Source organism: Triticum aestivum, chromosome 4D, assembly GCF_018294505.1.
Source record: "Triticum aestivum cultivar Chinese Spring chromosome 4D, IWGSC CS RefSeq v2.1, whole genome shotgun sequence".
NCBI lineage: Eukaryota > Viridiplantae > Streptophyta > Magnoliopsida > Poales > Poaceae > Triticum > Triticum aestivum.
In genome coordinates this window covers 27,049,362-27,062,642 of record NC_057805.1, presented here as the reverse complement: position 1 = coordinate 27,062,642, position 13,281 = coordinate 27,049,362, and positions in this window count along the sequence as shown.

The window sequence follows — 13,281 nt, the reverse complement described above, 5'->3', positions numbered from 1 at the left end:
CTCACTCCGACGCTCGAAGAGCTGTTAGTTTCAGGAGTCATGTCACCCACTTCACTGTGGTATATCCACCACCACTTTTATCGTGAGCTAGCAGTTATGCCACCCTATCCGCCTTTATGTATTATTGGCGTGCTTGTAATAATTTGTTGAGCAGTCTCCGCTCAACCTTGTATTATATTTAGTACTCCTGGTTTCTCTTCTGTGATCAAGATATTGTCTACCAGTGAGAAGGATTCTTCTCTATTGGTCCGTAAAAGGGATCGGTTTCTCAATAAATATTTTTATTGGAAAACCGGTCGTGACAAGCTTGGTATCAGAGCCAGGCTGACTGTAGGAAGCCACTAGGTGCGATCGCTAATCGGTTATTAGCGTCTTTAGTGCTTTTTCAGCATTTTTGCAAATGTAGCTATTTTCTGTTGGTCATCATAAATTTATGATATGACTACTCAGAAATTTTGCCTACTTTTGTAGATGGCTGGCAGCAACTGCGAGACTCGGGTGTTCACTAATGTGCCCGAGGGGTTTGTAAAACTCCTCGTCTCCATCACCAAGCTCGCGATCGGGCCAACGACTCGTCCGGAGTTCACGCTTTACCAGCACAAGCTCAGCGACGACGTGTCTATGCACCAGGCCGTGGTGCAATTCAAGGGAGGACGTTCTGCGTCTCGCCACTTCCGTTTTGTGGGAAGGGCCATGCCTACGGAGAGGCATGCCATGCAGATGGCTGCCCGTGAGGCGATAGCTCGCCTTCGGGACATTCTTCCTTCGATGAAGACTCGTCGCTACCGCTACCTCCCATGCCATGTGCCATATACTTGTCACTATGCATTCGCCTGCCATAGGGGAGAGCGAGATGAGGCTATCGAGATGCTTGTTGAGTATCTCAAAGCTCTGGAGGAAGATTTCGACAACCTCGTGGACGACCTTGTGGCTGCCCGCATGGATTTAGTTCGGGGCGGTTCTGCCAGCAGGAAGGAGCTTCTCCACATGGCACCGCCACTGACGTACGTCTCGTCCTCAGCGTCCTATTCACCTGCCATTTTGGCCACTGCTCGCCGTCTGCCTACCACTAAGGAGTTCGACCGGGTCATTGCTCCTACTCCAGTCAGAGCTGCACCGCCTGCCGCACCCGCACCTCAGCGCAGTGCTACGCGCCTGGAACCGGTTAGGGAGGAGGTGGAGGTTGAGTCTCCTGCACCGTTGGGCCTTACCCTCGGCAAGGGGAAGGATATCTTCACCATCTCCGACTGAGTGCGCCTAGTCGCCGCGCGATGTGCCTGCATGTATGATATGTTTTATGTGTACGTTAGTATTTGTGTGCGCTTCATGTAGGATCCCGGAGGAGTGTGCTAGCCTTAATAACATGTCAGGAGTGTGTACGCACATCCTGAGTGATGTATCGTATGTTTGCGTATCGCGTGTAAGATATGTGCTAAGCAGTCCTTCTCCGTGCGAAATTGTTCATGTTCTTGAAAAATCTTGAGATCTTTTAAAGTTTTCGTCTTTGCAAGATTTTCCTTGTGCCACACAGTTCTTCTCATGAGTTTTGCAAAATAATACCCCAGAGTGGAAAAATGTCTCATCCGTGGACTCGTTCCATGCCCAATCAACCAGAAGAAGTTTATGGAACACAGACAAGCAACAACTTCACTCAGGGACAGTCTAGTCAACAGGACAGCGAGGCAGCCTTATCTCAAGTATGCCGCCTTTTCGAACAAAGCCAACAGCAACACCAAGAAATGATGAATCACATCATCAATATGGGGAATCACCGTGAGCCATACCAACCACACTCCAAGTTGTCTGAACTGCAGAAGACACGCCCTCCAACGTTTGCTCACACTGATAGGCCACTTGAAGCCGATGATTGGCTTCGTGACATCGAAAGAAAGTTAATTATTGCTCAATGTTCTGATCATGAGAAGGTGCTTTATGCACCTCACTACCTCACTGGAGCAGCTGCAGCATGGTGGGAGAACTTCCTACACATGTATCCCAGTGAACATAACATCACCTGGGAGGAGTTTAAGGAAGGTTTTCGTGGGGCACACATCCCCAGGAGCATCATAAAAATCAAGAAAAGAGAATTTGATGACCTCAAGCAGAGGGGCATGACAGTGACGGAATACAACAGTCAGTTTACCCAGCTATCTTGTTATGCCTACGACGAGCATATGACTGAGAACAAGAGGATGGAAAAATTCTTGGACGGCCTGGCGCCAGCACTAAGATGCCAACTGGTCGTACACACTTTCCCAGATTTCAAAACTCTGGTTGACAAGGCCATTACTTTGGAGAATGAGCGCCGCAGTCTGGAGGATATTCGTAAGCGAAAGAGGGACAAGACGACTCTTGCTCGCAACAACCGAAGCAAGACTGGTGTTCAGAGGATTGAAGCGAGGAAATCCACGCCTACTGCTGTAAGGCCAACCAGACAGTTTCATTCAAGGGACAAGGACTTTACATACCGTCCAGGGGTCACTTGCTATGCTTGTGGAGAGGAAGGGCACTATGCCAAACAGTGCCCAAAGCCAAGGAACTCGGCCCCCAAGCCGAACAATGGTGGGAACAATCCAGCCCCCAAACGTAACAATTTCAATCCCAGCAACAACCACAGGAAGGGTCACCTGAACCATGTGACCAGGGAAGAAGCACAGAATGCCCCAGACATCGTACTCGGTACGTTCCCTATCAACACAGTACCTGCCACGGTTTTGTTTGATTCTGGAGCTTCTCACTCATTCATTTCGAAGAGTTTTGTTTTGCAACATGGTTTTCCGATACTTCCTTTGGAAAAATCTATGATCATCAAGTCCCCCGGGAATAAGCAGATCACTCAGAGTTACTGCCAAGGAGTGATTATTGAATTCGAAGGACTAAAGTTTCAGGCTAATCTCATCATGTTGGAAAATAAAGGACTGGATGTTATCCTAGGGATGGATTTGTTGACCACAAACAAGGGATTTATTGACTGTTTCAATCGGACTGTAATCCTCACTCACCATCACGGCAAGACAATAAAGGTTATAGCTCAAGAGAGACCACGGTCACGGCAACCAAAGTTGAACAAAGTAGACATTTCAGAATTGAGAAAAGTTCCAGTGGTGTGCGAGTTTCCAGACGTATTTCCTGAAGAACTACCAGGCATGCCACCAGACCGAGAGATAGAGTTCAGCATTGAACTAGCACCTGGCACCACTCCCATCTATAAGAAACCGTATAGAATGGCACCCTCAGAGTTGGTAGAATTGAAGAAGCAAATAAAGGAATTACTGGACAAAGGGTTTATTCGAGCCAGCTCCTCACCTTGGGGTTCGCCAGTATTATTCGCCAAGAAAAAGGATGGGACACTGAGGTTGTGTATAGACTATCGAGCTCTCAATATGGTCACCATCAAAAACAAATATCCGATGCCACGGATAAATGATTTGTTTGACCAGCTCGCGCAAGCCAAGGTGTTCTCAAAAATTGATTTGAGATCGGGATATCATCAATTGAAAGTACGGACAGAAGATATCCCTAAGACAGCATTCACCTCCAGATACGGATTATATGAGTTCACAGTAATGCCGTTTGGACTGACGAACGCCCCCGCATATTTCGTCCACCTCATGAACAAAGTGTTTATGAAATTCATGGACAAATTTGTTGTGGTGTTCATTGATGATATTCTGGTATACTCAAGGACACCAGAAGAGCATGCTGAACATCTCAGAATTGTTTTGGGGGAATTAAGGAAACATCAATTGTACGCCAAATTTAGCAAGTGTGAATTTTGGCCAAGACAAGTTGGTTTTCTAGGCCATATATTGACCCAAGAAGGCGTGGCCGTAGACCCAGAAAAAGTCAAAGCCATACTTGACTGGAAACCACCAGCCAACGTGACAGATGTGCGGAGTTTCCTGGGAATGGCCGGATATTACAGAAGATTTATTGAAGGATTCTCCACTGTGGCAAAACCAATGACACAGTTGCTCAAGAAAGACAAGAAGTTTGTATGGACGGAAGTGTGCGAGAAAAGCTTCCAAGAACTCAAGAAGAAACTAACAACAGCACCAGTTTTGATCGTGCCAGACATACACAAGAGTTTTGAAGTGTATTGTGACGCATCCTGGAAGGGCCTCGGGTGCGTGTTGATGCAGGATGGCAAAGTTGTCGCGTATGCTTCCAGGCAACTACGGAAGCATGAGGAAAATTATCCAACTCATGACTTGGAGCTAGCAGCGGTCATCCATGCACTCAAGGAGTGGAGGCACTTTCTGTTGGGAAATCATTGTGAAATATATACGGACCATAAGAGCATTAAATATATTTTCACGCAACCAGAGCTAAATTTACGCCAACGACGCTGGTTGGAATTGGTCAAGGACTATGATGTCGGCATTCACTACCATCCAGGGAAAGCAAATGTAGTGGCAGACTATGAGGTCACTTGTATTATATACGCTTCCGCCACCCACAATAAGTATCCTCGAGCCTCACTCCGACGCTCGAAGAGCTGTTAGTTTCAGGAGTCATGTCACCCACTTCACTGTGGTATATCCACCACCGCTTTTATCGTGAGTTAGCAGTTATGCCACCCTATCCGCCTTTATGTATTATTGGCGTGCTTTTAATAATTTGTTGAGCAGTCTCCGCTCAACCTTGTATTATATTTAGTACTCTTGGTTTCTCTTCTGTGATCAAGATATTGTCTACCAGTGAGAAGGATTCTTCTCTATTGGTCCGTAAAAGGGACCGGTTTCTCAATAAATATTTTTATTGGAAAACCGGTCGTGACAATTTTCTTCTTTGTTGAGTCATAGGAACCACCGTACTGTTAAGTGGGGTCCAAGTGAACAAAGTCAGAGTGACTGATGTGATGCTCAACCAAATCCTATGTCTTCGAGCGAAGACAATGAGAGCAAATCTTATCCAGAGGCGGATGAGTCAGCTTTACTTGTAGCCCAAGTCAAGCTGCCGCGTGTGTTTGAAATCTGTCCGTTGTAACACGTGTCAGTTCCTTAGTGACCCAGGGTCATTTCGGACAAATCAGGTCGGGTTGCCTAGTGGCTATAAATAGCCCACCCCCTACACCATAAATTGGTGGCTGCTCAGAGTTAGTGCACGACTTTTGTCGTTTGAGAGCAACCCACCTCCGAAGCTTTTGAGAGAGAGAGATCCTTGCGAGGACAAAGCCCAAAACACCCAGAGCCAAAGAGTGTTAGGCATCACTGAAGTCTTTCTGTCCGCGTGATCTGAAGACTTGTTACACTTGAGGACTGTGAATCCTCCAGTCGATTAGGCGTCGCGTTCTGAGCATCCAAGAGTCATTGTGGATTGCCGGTGAACGAAGTCTGTGAAGGTTTGGAAGTCTACCTTGAAGACTTACCAGAGTGATTGGGCGAGGACTGGGTATCCTTAGCTCAAGGGGAATAAGGTGAAGACGCGGTCTTCTGAGTTAAATCTCAGCCTCCCTAACCAGACGTACAGTTGTCACAGCAACTGGAACTAGTCGAACAAATCACTGTCCTCTCCAAGCTACTGGTTCTATCTCTTCCATCTCTTTACTTTCAGTTTGTCTTCGTGAAGCCATTGCCTGCTTGCATTATCTGTTTGACTTCACTGTGTGACTACTTGTTCTGATTGGCTTCATACTGTCTTCCATCCTGATCCATACTGCCTAGCTGCTAATAGTCTTCGTGCTTTTGCTTCATTGAATACTTGACTATGGCTTGCCTAGTGTAGTCTACCTTCCGCTGCATATCAATAGGATCATTTCTATTGTTTGTCTTCAAAACTCCCATGTTTTGAAGAATTTCATAAAAATCGCCTATTCACCCCCCCTCTAGTCGATATCCAGCTCTTTCAATTGGTATCAGAGCAAGGTACTCCCTTGTTCTGTGTGATTCGGTTTAACCACCTGGAGTTTTAGCTATGTCGACTGTAGGGATAATCAAAGTCTCCGCTGCGTGCCCTATCTTCGATGGCACTGAATACCCCTACTAGAAGAATAAGATGCGCATGCATCTTGAAGCCATTGATGTCGACCTCTGGTATGTCGTCAAGAACGGCGTTCCCAAGACCGGTGAAGGTGTCACCCCTGCTGATGTCAAGAAGTTTGTTCAACTGGATTCTACTGCCAAGAACATTATCTGTGGTCATCTGACCAAAGGACAGTATGGCCGTGTGAGTGCTCTAGAAACATCGAAGCTAGTCTGGGACTGGCTCTCCAAGGTCAATGAAGGTGTATCAACCCAGAGAGATCAAAGGATCAGTGTCCTTCACAACCTCTTCAACCGCTTCAAGAGACACGACAATGAGAACGTCCAGCTCACATTCGATCGCCTCACTGATATCACAAATGAGCTTCAGGCACTTGGTGCCACTGAGATCATCAAGCATGAAATCGTCAAGACACTCCTGAGATCACTTGACAGCTCGTTTGACACCCTTGCCCTGATGATTCAAGAACGCCCTGACTTCAAGACTCTTGATCCGTCTGACATACTTGAGAGGCTCAACACACATGAGTTTCAGCTATCTGAGAAACGAGATATCTATGGTCCCAACTATGGCCGAACTCGCGCTTTGAAGGCAAAGGCTGTTTCCTCATCTGAAGAAGAATCTGACTGTAGTTCTGGTGATCCTGAAGACATTGGAAAGGAGCTTGCTATGCTTGTGAAGAAGTTCCAGAAATTCACTAAGAAGAAAGGCTTCAAAAAGTCTTCATGATCCAGCTCAAGAAATGATGAAGCTTCTAACCATGACCACAAGAAGAGAACATGCCACAAGTGCAAGAAACCTGGTCACTACATCTCCGAGTGTCCACAGTGGGACAATGAGAAGAATAAGAAGAAGAGCAAGGAATATGATTATGATGACAAGAAGAAGAAGAAATCCTCAAAGTCTTCTTCCAAGTCTACATCAAAGTCTTCATCACACAAGAAGAATTCATCTGGCAAGGCTCGTGCTTTTGTTGGCAAGGAGATGGATTCAGAGGAGGAGTCTGCTTCTGAGGAGGCGGAGGTGGAGTCTGAGGAGGAGTCCGACTCTGGCGTTGCAAGTCTGGATCTAGCTACAGCCTACGTTGCCAAGTCCATCTTCAACACTGAAGACAATGGCTCCGTCACCAACGCTGATGCTAATGACAAGGATGACTCTGCTCCCACCTACTGCTTCATGGCACGCGGTGCCAAGGTAAAATCACGCGATGCTTACTTTCAAACATCTAGTGAAGATGACTCTGATTGTGAATCCAAACCTAGCTACAAAACACTTGCTAAAATTGCAACTGAACAACAGAAAGCTATGGAACATGTTCAAAAACTGTTAGACAAAAGCGATGACCTGTTGGACGCGGAAATGACACGATCTCAGTCCTTAATTGAAGACATTAAAAATCTTCATGTTAAGTACGAGGAACTTGAAAGTCGTCATGAAGCGCTCTCAACAACTCATGAAAAGCTTTCCTACGATATCTTCAAAGGAAGCAAGAACTTGAGAAATTGAGAACGATTCATGAAGATCTTCAAAAGGAAAACGAGTCACTTCGCGCTCAACAGATCAGTCCCGCTCAGGAAGGATTTGAACCACCATGTCTAAAATGCATTGAGCGTGATAACAGTACATCTGCTGCTGAATGTTCTACTGCTGCTACTGTTGCAATATCTTCAACTGCTGATGTGCTAACTAACCCCTCTGTTGAGGATACCACTACTATTGCTGATGAAAATGCTAGGTTGAAGACATTGCTTGAGACAGGGATGTACAAAAGTCTCAATGGGCATCAGACATTATGTGATGTCCTCAAAAAGCAGATTCTGAACCGAAACCCTAGGAAAGAGGGTGTTGGGTTCGAGAGGAAAATGAATGTTGATGGTTCTTACTGGAAGCCTGAGCAGTACCCCAAAACCACATGGGTTGCAGCAAAGGAACCTTCAGTGGATCCATCCACCTTATCTGGCTTCACTTGTGCTAACCCTATTATCATTGATGAATCCTTTGATGCAAACTATAAACTATTTAAGAATCAGAATGGTGAAGTGTTTGCCAGGTACATTTGTACTAACTGCAGGAATGGGCCACCTATGAAGAAGATCTGGGTACCCAAAAGTTGTCTTGAGAATCTTCCTGTGAATGTTGTCATGACACCACCTGGGAAGAAGACAAACCCCAGACCAAAAGCTTCATATGGTCCAAAGGCTTCATACAGACAGAGGACTCACCTGAGTCACCCTAACGCCAATGTTTTGCAGGGAAATCATACTCAGACCCATGAATATGAGCGCGTTTCCTCAAACCGCTATGTTCATAGAACAAAGAACTTTTCTGCTTATTCTTATGAGTATTATTCTCCTCCTGCAAGGCTATTTGCTAGGGCTCCCAAGCCAAAGTTCTCAGATGCTGCACTTAGACTCATTGCTTCGAAGCCACCCCTGAAAATGTGGGTGGTTAAGAAAACTTAACTCTCTTTTGCAGGAAAAGGTCTCCAGCCCGAAGTCAAAGGCGTCCGATGCTATTGCTGGGGACCTAAAACATCGTGTAGGGCGCAAGATAAAATGCCCAAATGGACTTACTATGTATTTTGTTCCTGAATCGCTTGCCAGTCATCCTATCAGTCCTAACTTGGATCTAAGCTTTCATAATCCGCTTGTTCGTCAAATGTTTATGCTTCACAATACCCTTGGTGAAGCCTATCCCCCTAATTGCACTGTAGGGTATGACACCAAAGTCTTCAAAATGGATTATGGACAGTGGATGCACTAACCACATGACTGGTGATCAAAGTCTTCTGATGGATTCAACACTACGTCCATCAGACAAGAGTCACATCACATTTGCTGATATTGGTAAAAGCAAGGTATTGGGTCTAGGTAGAGTTGCAATCTCAAAGGATCAGCACATGGATAAAGTGATGCTTGTTGAATCCCTTGGTTTCAACTTAATGTCTGTCTCAATGCTTTGTGACTTAAACATGATTGTGATATTTGGAAAATATCGTTGCCTTGTACTAAAGGAATCTGACAAGTCTCTAGTCTTTGAAGGATATCAGAAAGATGATCTGTATATGGTAGATTTCTCAGCAGGACCACAGATGGCCGTATGTCTTCTAGCAAAAGCTTTAGAGTGCTGGCTTTGGCATCGAAGGCTAGGGCATGCTGGCATGAGGAACTTGCACACTCTCGCAAAGAAGAAGCACGTCATAGGCATCGAGGGCGTCAAGTTCAAGAAAGATCATCTGTGCGGTGCCTGCGAAGCTGGGAAGATGACTAGGGCCAAGCATCCCTCGAAGACAATCATTACGACATCTCAACCCTTCGAGCTGCTACACATGGACTTATTTGGCCCTACTCACTACTCTACTCTTACTACCACTGCTTGCCTCTATGGCTTCGTCATTGTTGATTATTATTCAAGATATACTTGGGTGCATATAATCCTCTACAAGAATGAAGTGCAGGATGTCTTCAGACGCTTCGCCAATCGTGCCATGACGAACTATGGCGTCAAGATCAAGCATATCAGAAGTGACAATGGCACAGAGTTCAAGAACACCGGCCTTGACACTTATCTTGATACATTGTTCATCACTCATGAGTTCTCAGCTCCGTACACACCTCAGCAGAATGGCATCGTGGAGCGCAAGAACAGAACTCTCATCGAGATGGCTCGAACGATGCTTGATGAGTACAAGACTCCAAGGACGTTCTGGCCTGAAGCCATTGATACTGCATGCCATGTCATCAACCGAGTTTATCTTCACAAACTTCTGAAGAAGACATCCTATGAACTCCTAACTGGTAAGTAGCCAAATGTCAGTTACTTCAGAGTATTTGGTGCTAGGTGTTGGATCAAGGATCCACATCACACTTCAAAATTTGCACCGGAAGCACATGAAGGTTTTATGCTTGGTTACGGAAAGGATTCGCACTCCTACAGAGTCTTCAACCTCTTTCACTATAAAGTGATTGAAACTATGGATGTGCGGTTCGATGAGACTAACGGCTCGCAAAGAGAGCACCTACCAAATGTGCTAGATGAAGCGCCACCTAGTGAATCCATCAAGCTCATGGGAACTGGAGAGATCATACCTTCTGAGGCTCAGGCTGAAGACGAACTGATCATTTCTGCACCTAATCAACCTGAAGACAATGCTCAGCCTGAAGACAATCCTCCAAATGATGACAACGATCAACAAGAGCAAAATCTTCGTCTAGTTCATCCTCGTGTTGCAAATGAAGTACAGATTGAGAAGATAATTGATAGCATCAATGCACTTGGTCCACTCACTCGTTCAAGAGCAACACACTAGCAAATTTCTGTGGGCACTTTGCATTTGTCTCAATCTCTGAACCCAAGAAAGTTGTTGAAGCCTTCATGGAACCTGAATGGATTCAAGCTATGCAAGAAGAGCTTCAAAAATTCGAGCTGAACAATGTGTGGGAATTAGTCAAGCGTCCTGATCCTCGCAAGCACAACATTATAGGCACCAAATGGATATATCGCAACAAGCAAGATGAGCATGGTCAAGTCATCAGAAACAAGGCTCGTCTTGTTGCTCAAGGATATACTCAAGTTGAAGGGATTGACTTCGATGAAACGTTTGCCCCCGTGGCTAGGCTTGAAGCCATTCACATATTGCTAGCCTATGCCAACCATCACAACATCCTTCTGTATCAAATGGATGTGAAGAGTGCCTTTCTCAATGGCAAGATTGAAGAAGAAGTATATGTTGCACAACCTCCTGGCTTTGAAGATCCAAAACATCATGATATGGTATACAAGCTCAACAAGGCATTGTATGGTCTCAAGCCCCTCGTGTGTGGTATGACACACTCAAAGACTTCCTGAAGAGCAAAGGCTTCAAACCTGGTTCACTAGATCCTACACTCTTCACGAAGACATATGATGGTGAACTGTTTGTGTGCCAAATCTATGTGGATGACATTATCTTCGGCTGCACTGACAAGAGATACAGTGACGAGTTTGGTCACATGATGCAAGAGCAATACCAGATGTCTATGATGGGTGAGCTGAAGTTCTTCCTTGGTCTTCAAATCCGTCAGAAATGCAACGGCATCTTCATATCTCAAGAAAAATACCTCAAAGATTGCCTGAAGAAGTTTGGAATGCAAGACTGCAAAGGATACACGACGCCAATGCCAACCAAAAGTCATCTGAGTCCCGACGCCAATGGTAAAGAGTTCGATCAAAAGGTATACCGCTCCATGATTGGTTCTTTACTTTATTTATGTGCATCTAGGCCAGATATAATGCTTAGTGTTTGCATGTGTGCCCGATTCCAAGCGGCACCAAAGGAATCGCGTCACTTAGCTGTGAAGCGAATTCTTCGATATTTGGCTTACACCCCAACACTAGGATTATGGTATCCAAAGGGCTCAGAGTTTGATCTAGTTGGATTCTCAGATGCTGATTATGCTAGTGACAAAGTTGATCGCAAGTCCACATCAGGCACATGTCACTTTCTGGGACGATCACTTGTCTGTTGGTCTTCTAAGAAGCAGAACTGTGTATCTCTCTCCACTGCTGAATCTGAATACATTGCTGCTGGATCTTGCTGCGCTCAGCTTCTATGGATGAAGCAAACACTCAAGGACTATGGCGTTCATCTGAAGCATGTGCCACTCTACTGCGATAATGAAAGCGCCATCAAGATTGCCAACAATCCAGTTCAGCACTCGAAGACAAAGCACATTGAAATTCGTCATCACTTTCTCAGAGATCATGTCATGAAGGAAGATATTGATATCATTCACGTCAACACTGAAGAGCAACTGGCAGATATCTTCACAAAGCCCTTGGATGAGAAAAGGTTTTTCAAGTTGCGTTGTGAGCTAAATATCTTGGATTCCTCGAATGTCCTGTGATTAGGCACACATCCTAACACTTATGCATATTGATGACTTAGATGTGCAACACATGAAGTAATGTATATCTTCAATCAATGAAGACATACACTCTAAGTGTGAATACATTAATACAGAATTTGACTTCGGAGTGCCATGATAATTGTGCGCCGTGTCTGGGTCTAATACTTCCTATACGGTGGGTAACGCCACCACCAAACTTTTGTTTGAAGTGTTTCTCCTGGCGTTATATTTGCAAAGTCTTCACATTTGATTTGTCTGCATATTTATCTTCACAATGTTGATTTGGTCTTACTAAGATATATACATATACTTGTGTTTTTGTCCTCTACAGCATTCACTTATAGCTATGTCTTCTAGTTTGAATCTTTTGGACTAAGTGAATGTGATCGGACCCTAACCTCTCTATGCTTCTACCTCAAATTCTATCTATCCAAATCATATGCATTCTGTTGAAACTGTCGAATGTCTTCTCTGCGTCCTTGTCAGCAGAAGATATAGAGACAAACATTGAATCTGTTTTAAATGCTGTACCATCATTACCTGAAACCCGGGGAAGCCGAAACGACCACCCCGATAGTCCAGGCGTGCGTGGGAACATGGAACAACTACCAATGTGTTGCATGTTCGCCATGTGTCCTTCAGATGCGAACCGCCAGGGCACCTGCATAATTGAGCTGTGCTGTCCCTTTCCTTATAAATACACATCTCATCGCGGTCAAAATCTTTCTCCCACCTCGCCACCTCGCACAAACCCTAGCGCCACCGCTAGCTCGCGACGACGCCGGCGACGAAGCGCTTAGCTGCCGCGACCTCGTCGACGCCGTCCTCACGCCGGCCGCGGACCTCGTCTTCTCCGCCGCCACCGTAGGTGTCCTCCGTCGCCAAGTTAGGGCACGAAAGATCGAACTGCTCGGCATCCTTTGTACTCCATCTAGCAGTTCATCGTGTGGTAATTAAAAATCCCTTTTTACTATCTTTTCGATCTGTTGGATTCATCTTTCCTTACCAAAAGTAGTTTCTGCTTCCACAAATCTGAATCTATCCTGTTCTGCATCTCATATCTCGCCGGGTATATTCACTTATGCTTCACAACAAGTTAGATTCCTCACTTGTACCTATTCTTGGATTCGTAGAAATCTGGAACCAACTCTCACCAAATAAGTGAATGTCTTTGCGCTATGAGGTCAATGTCGTCAAACTGATTTATCTTCAAAATCTTCTGAGAATGCATATGACCTCTTCCCCTTCCCTCGCATCTCTAATGCTGTCACAGGTACATGTCCGTGGGAGAATCCCTTGGTTCTCATAGTGTGCATTCATTTGCAGAATTCTTACAGCGTCACATCAATTCTCCCGAAGCCAGTTCTTGTCTGACCAGCAGACGGAAGCCTTTGACAACTTTGAAGCC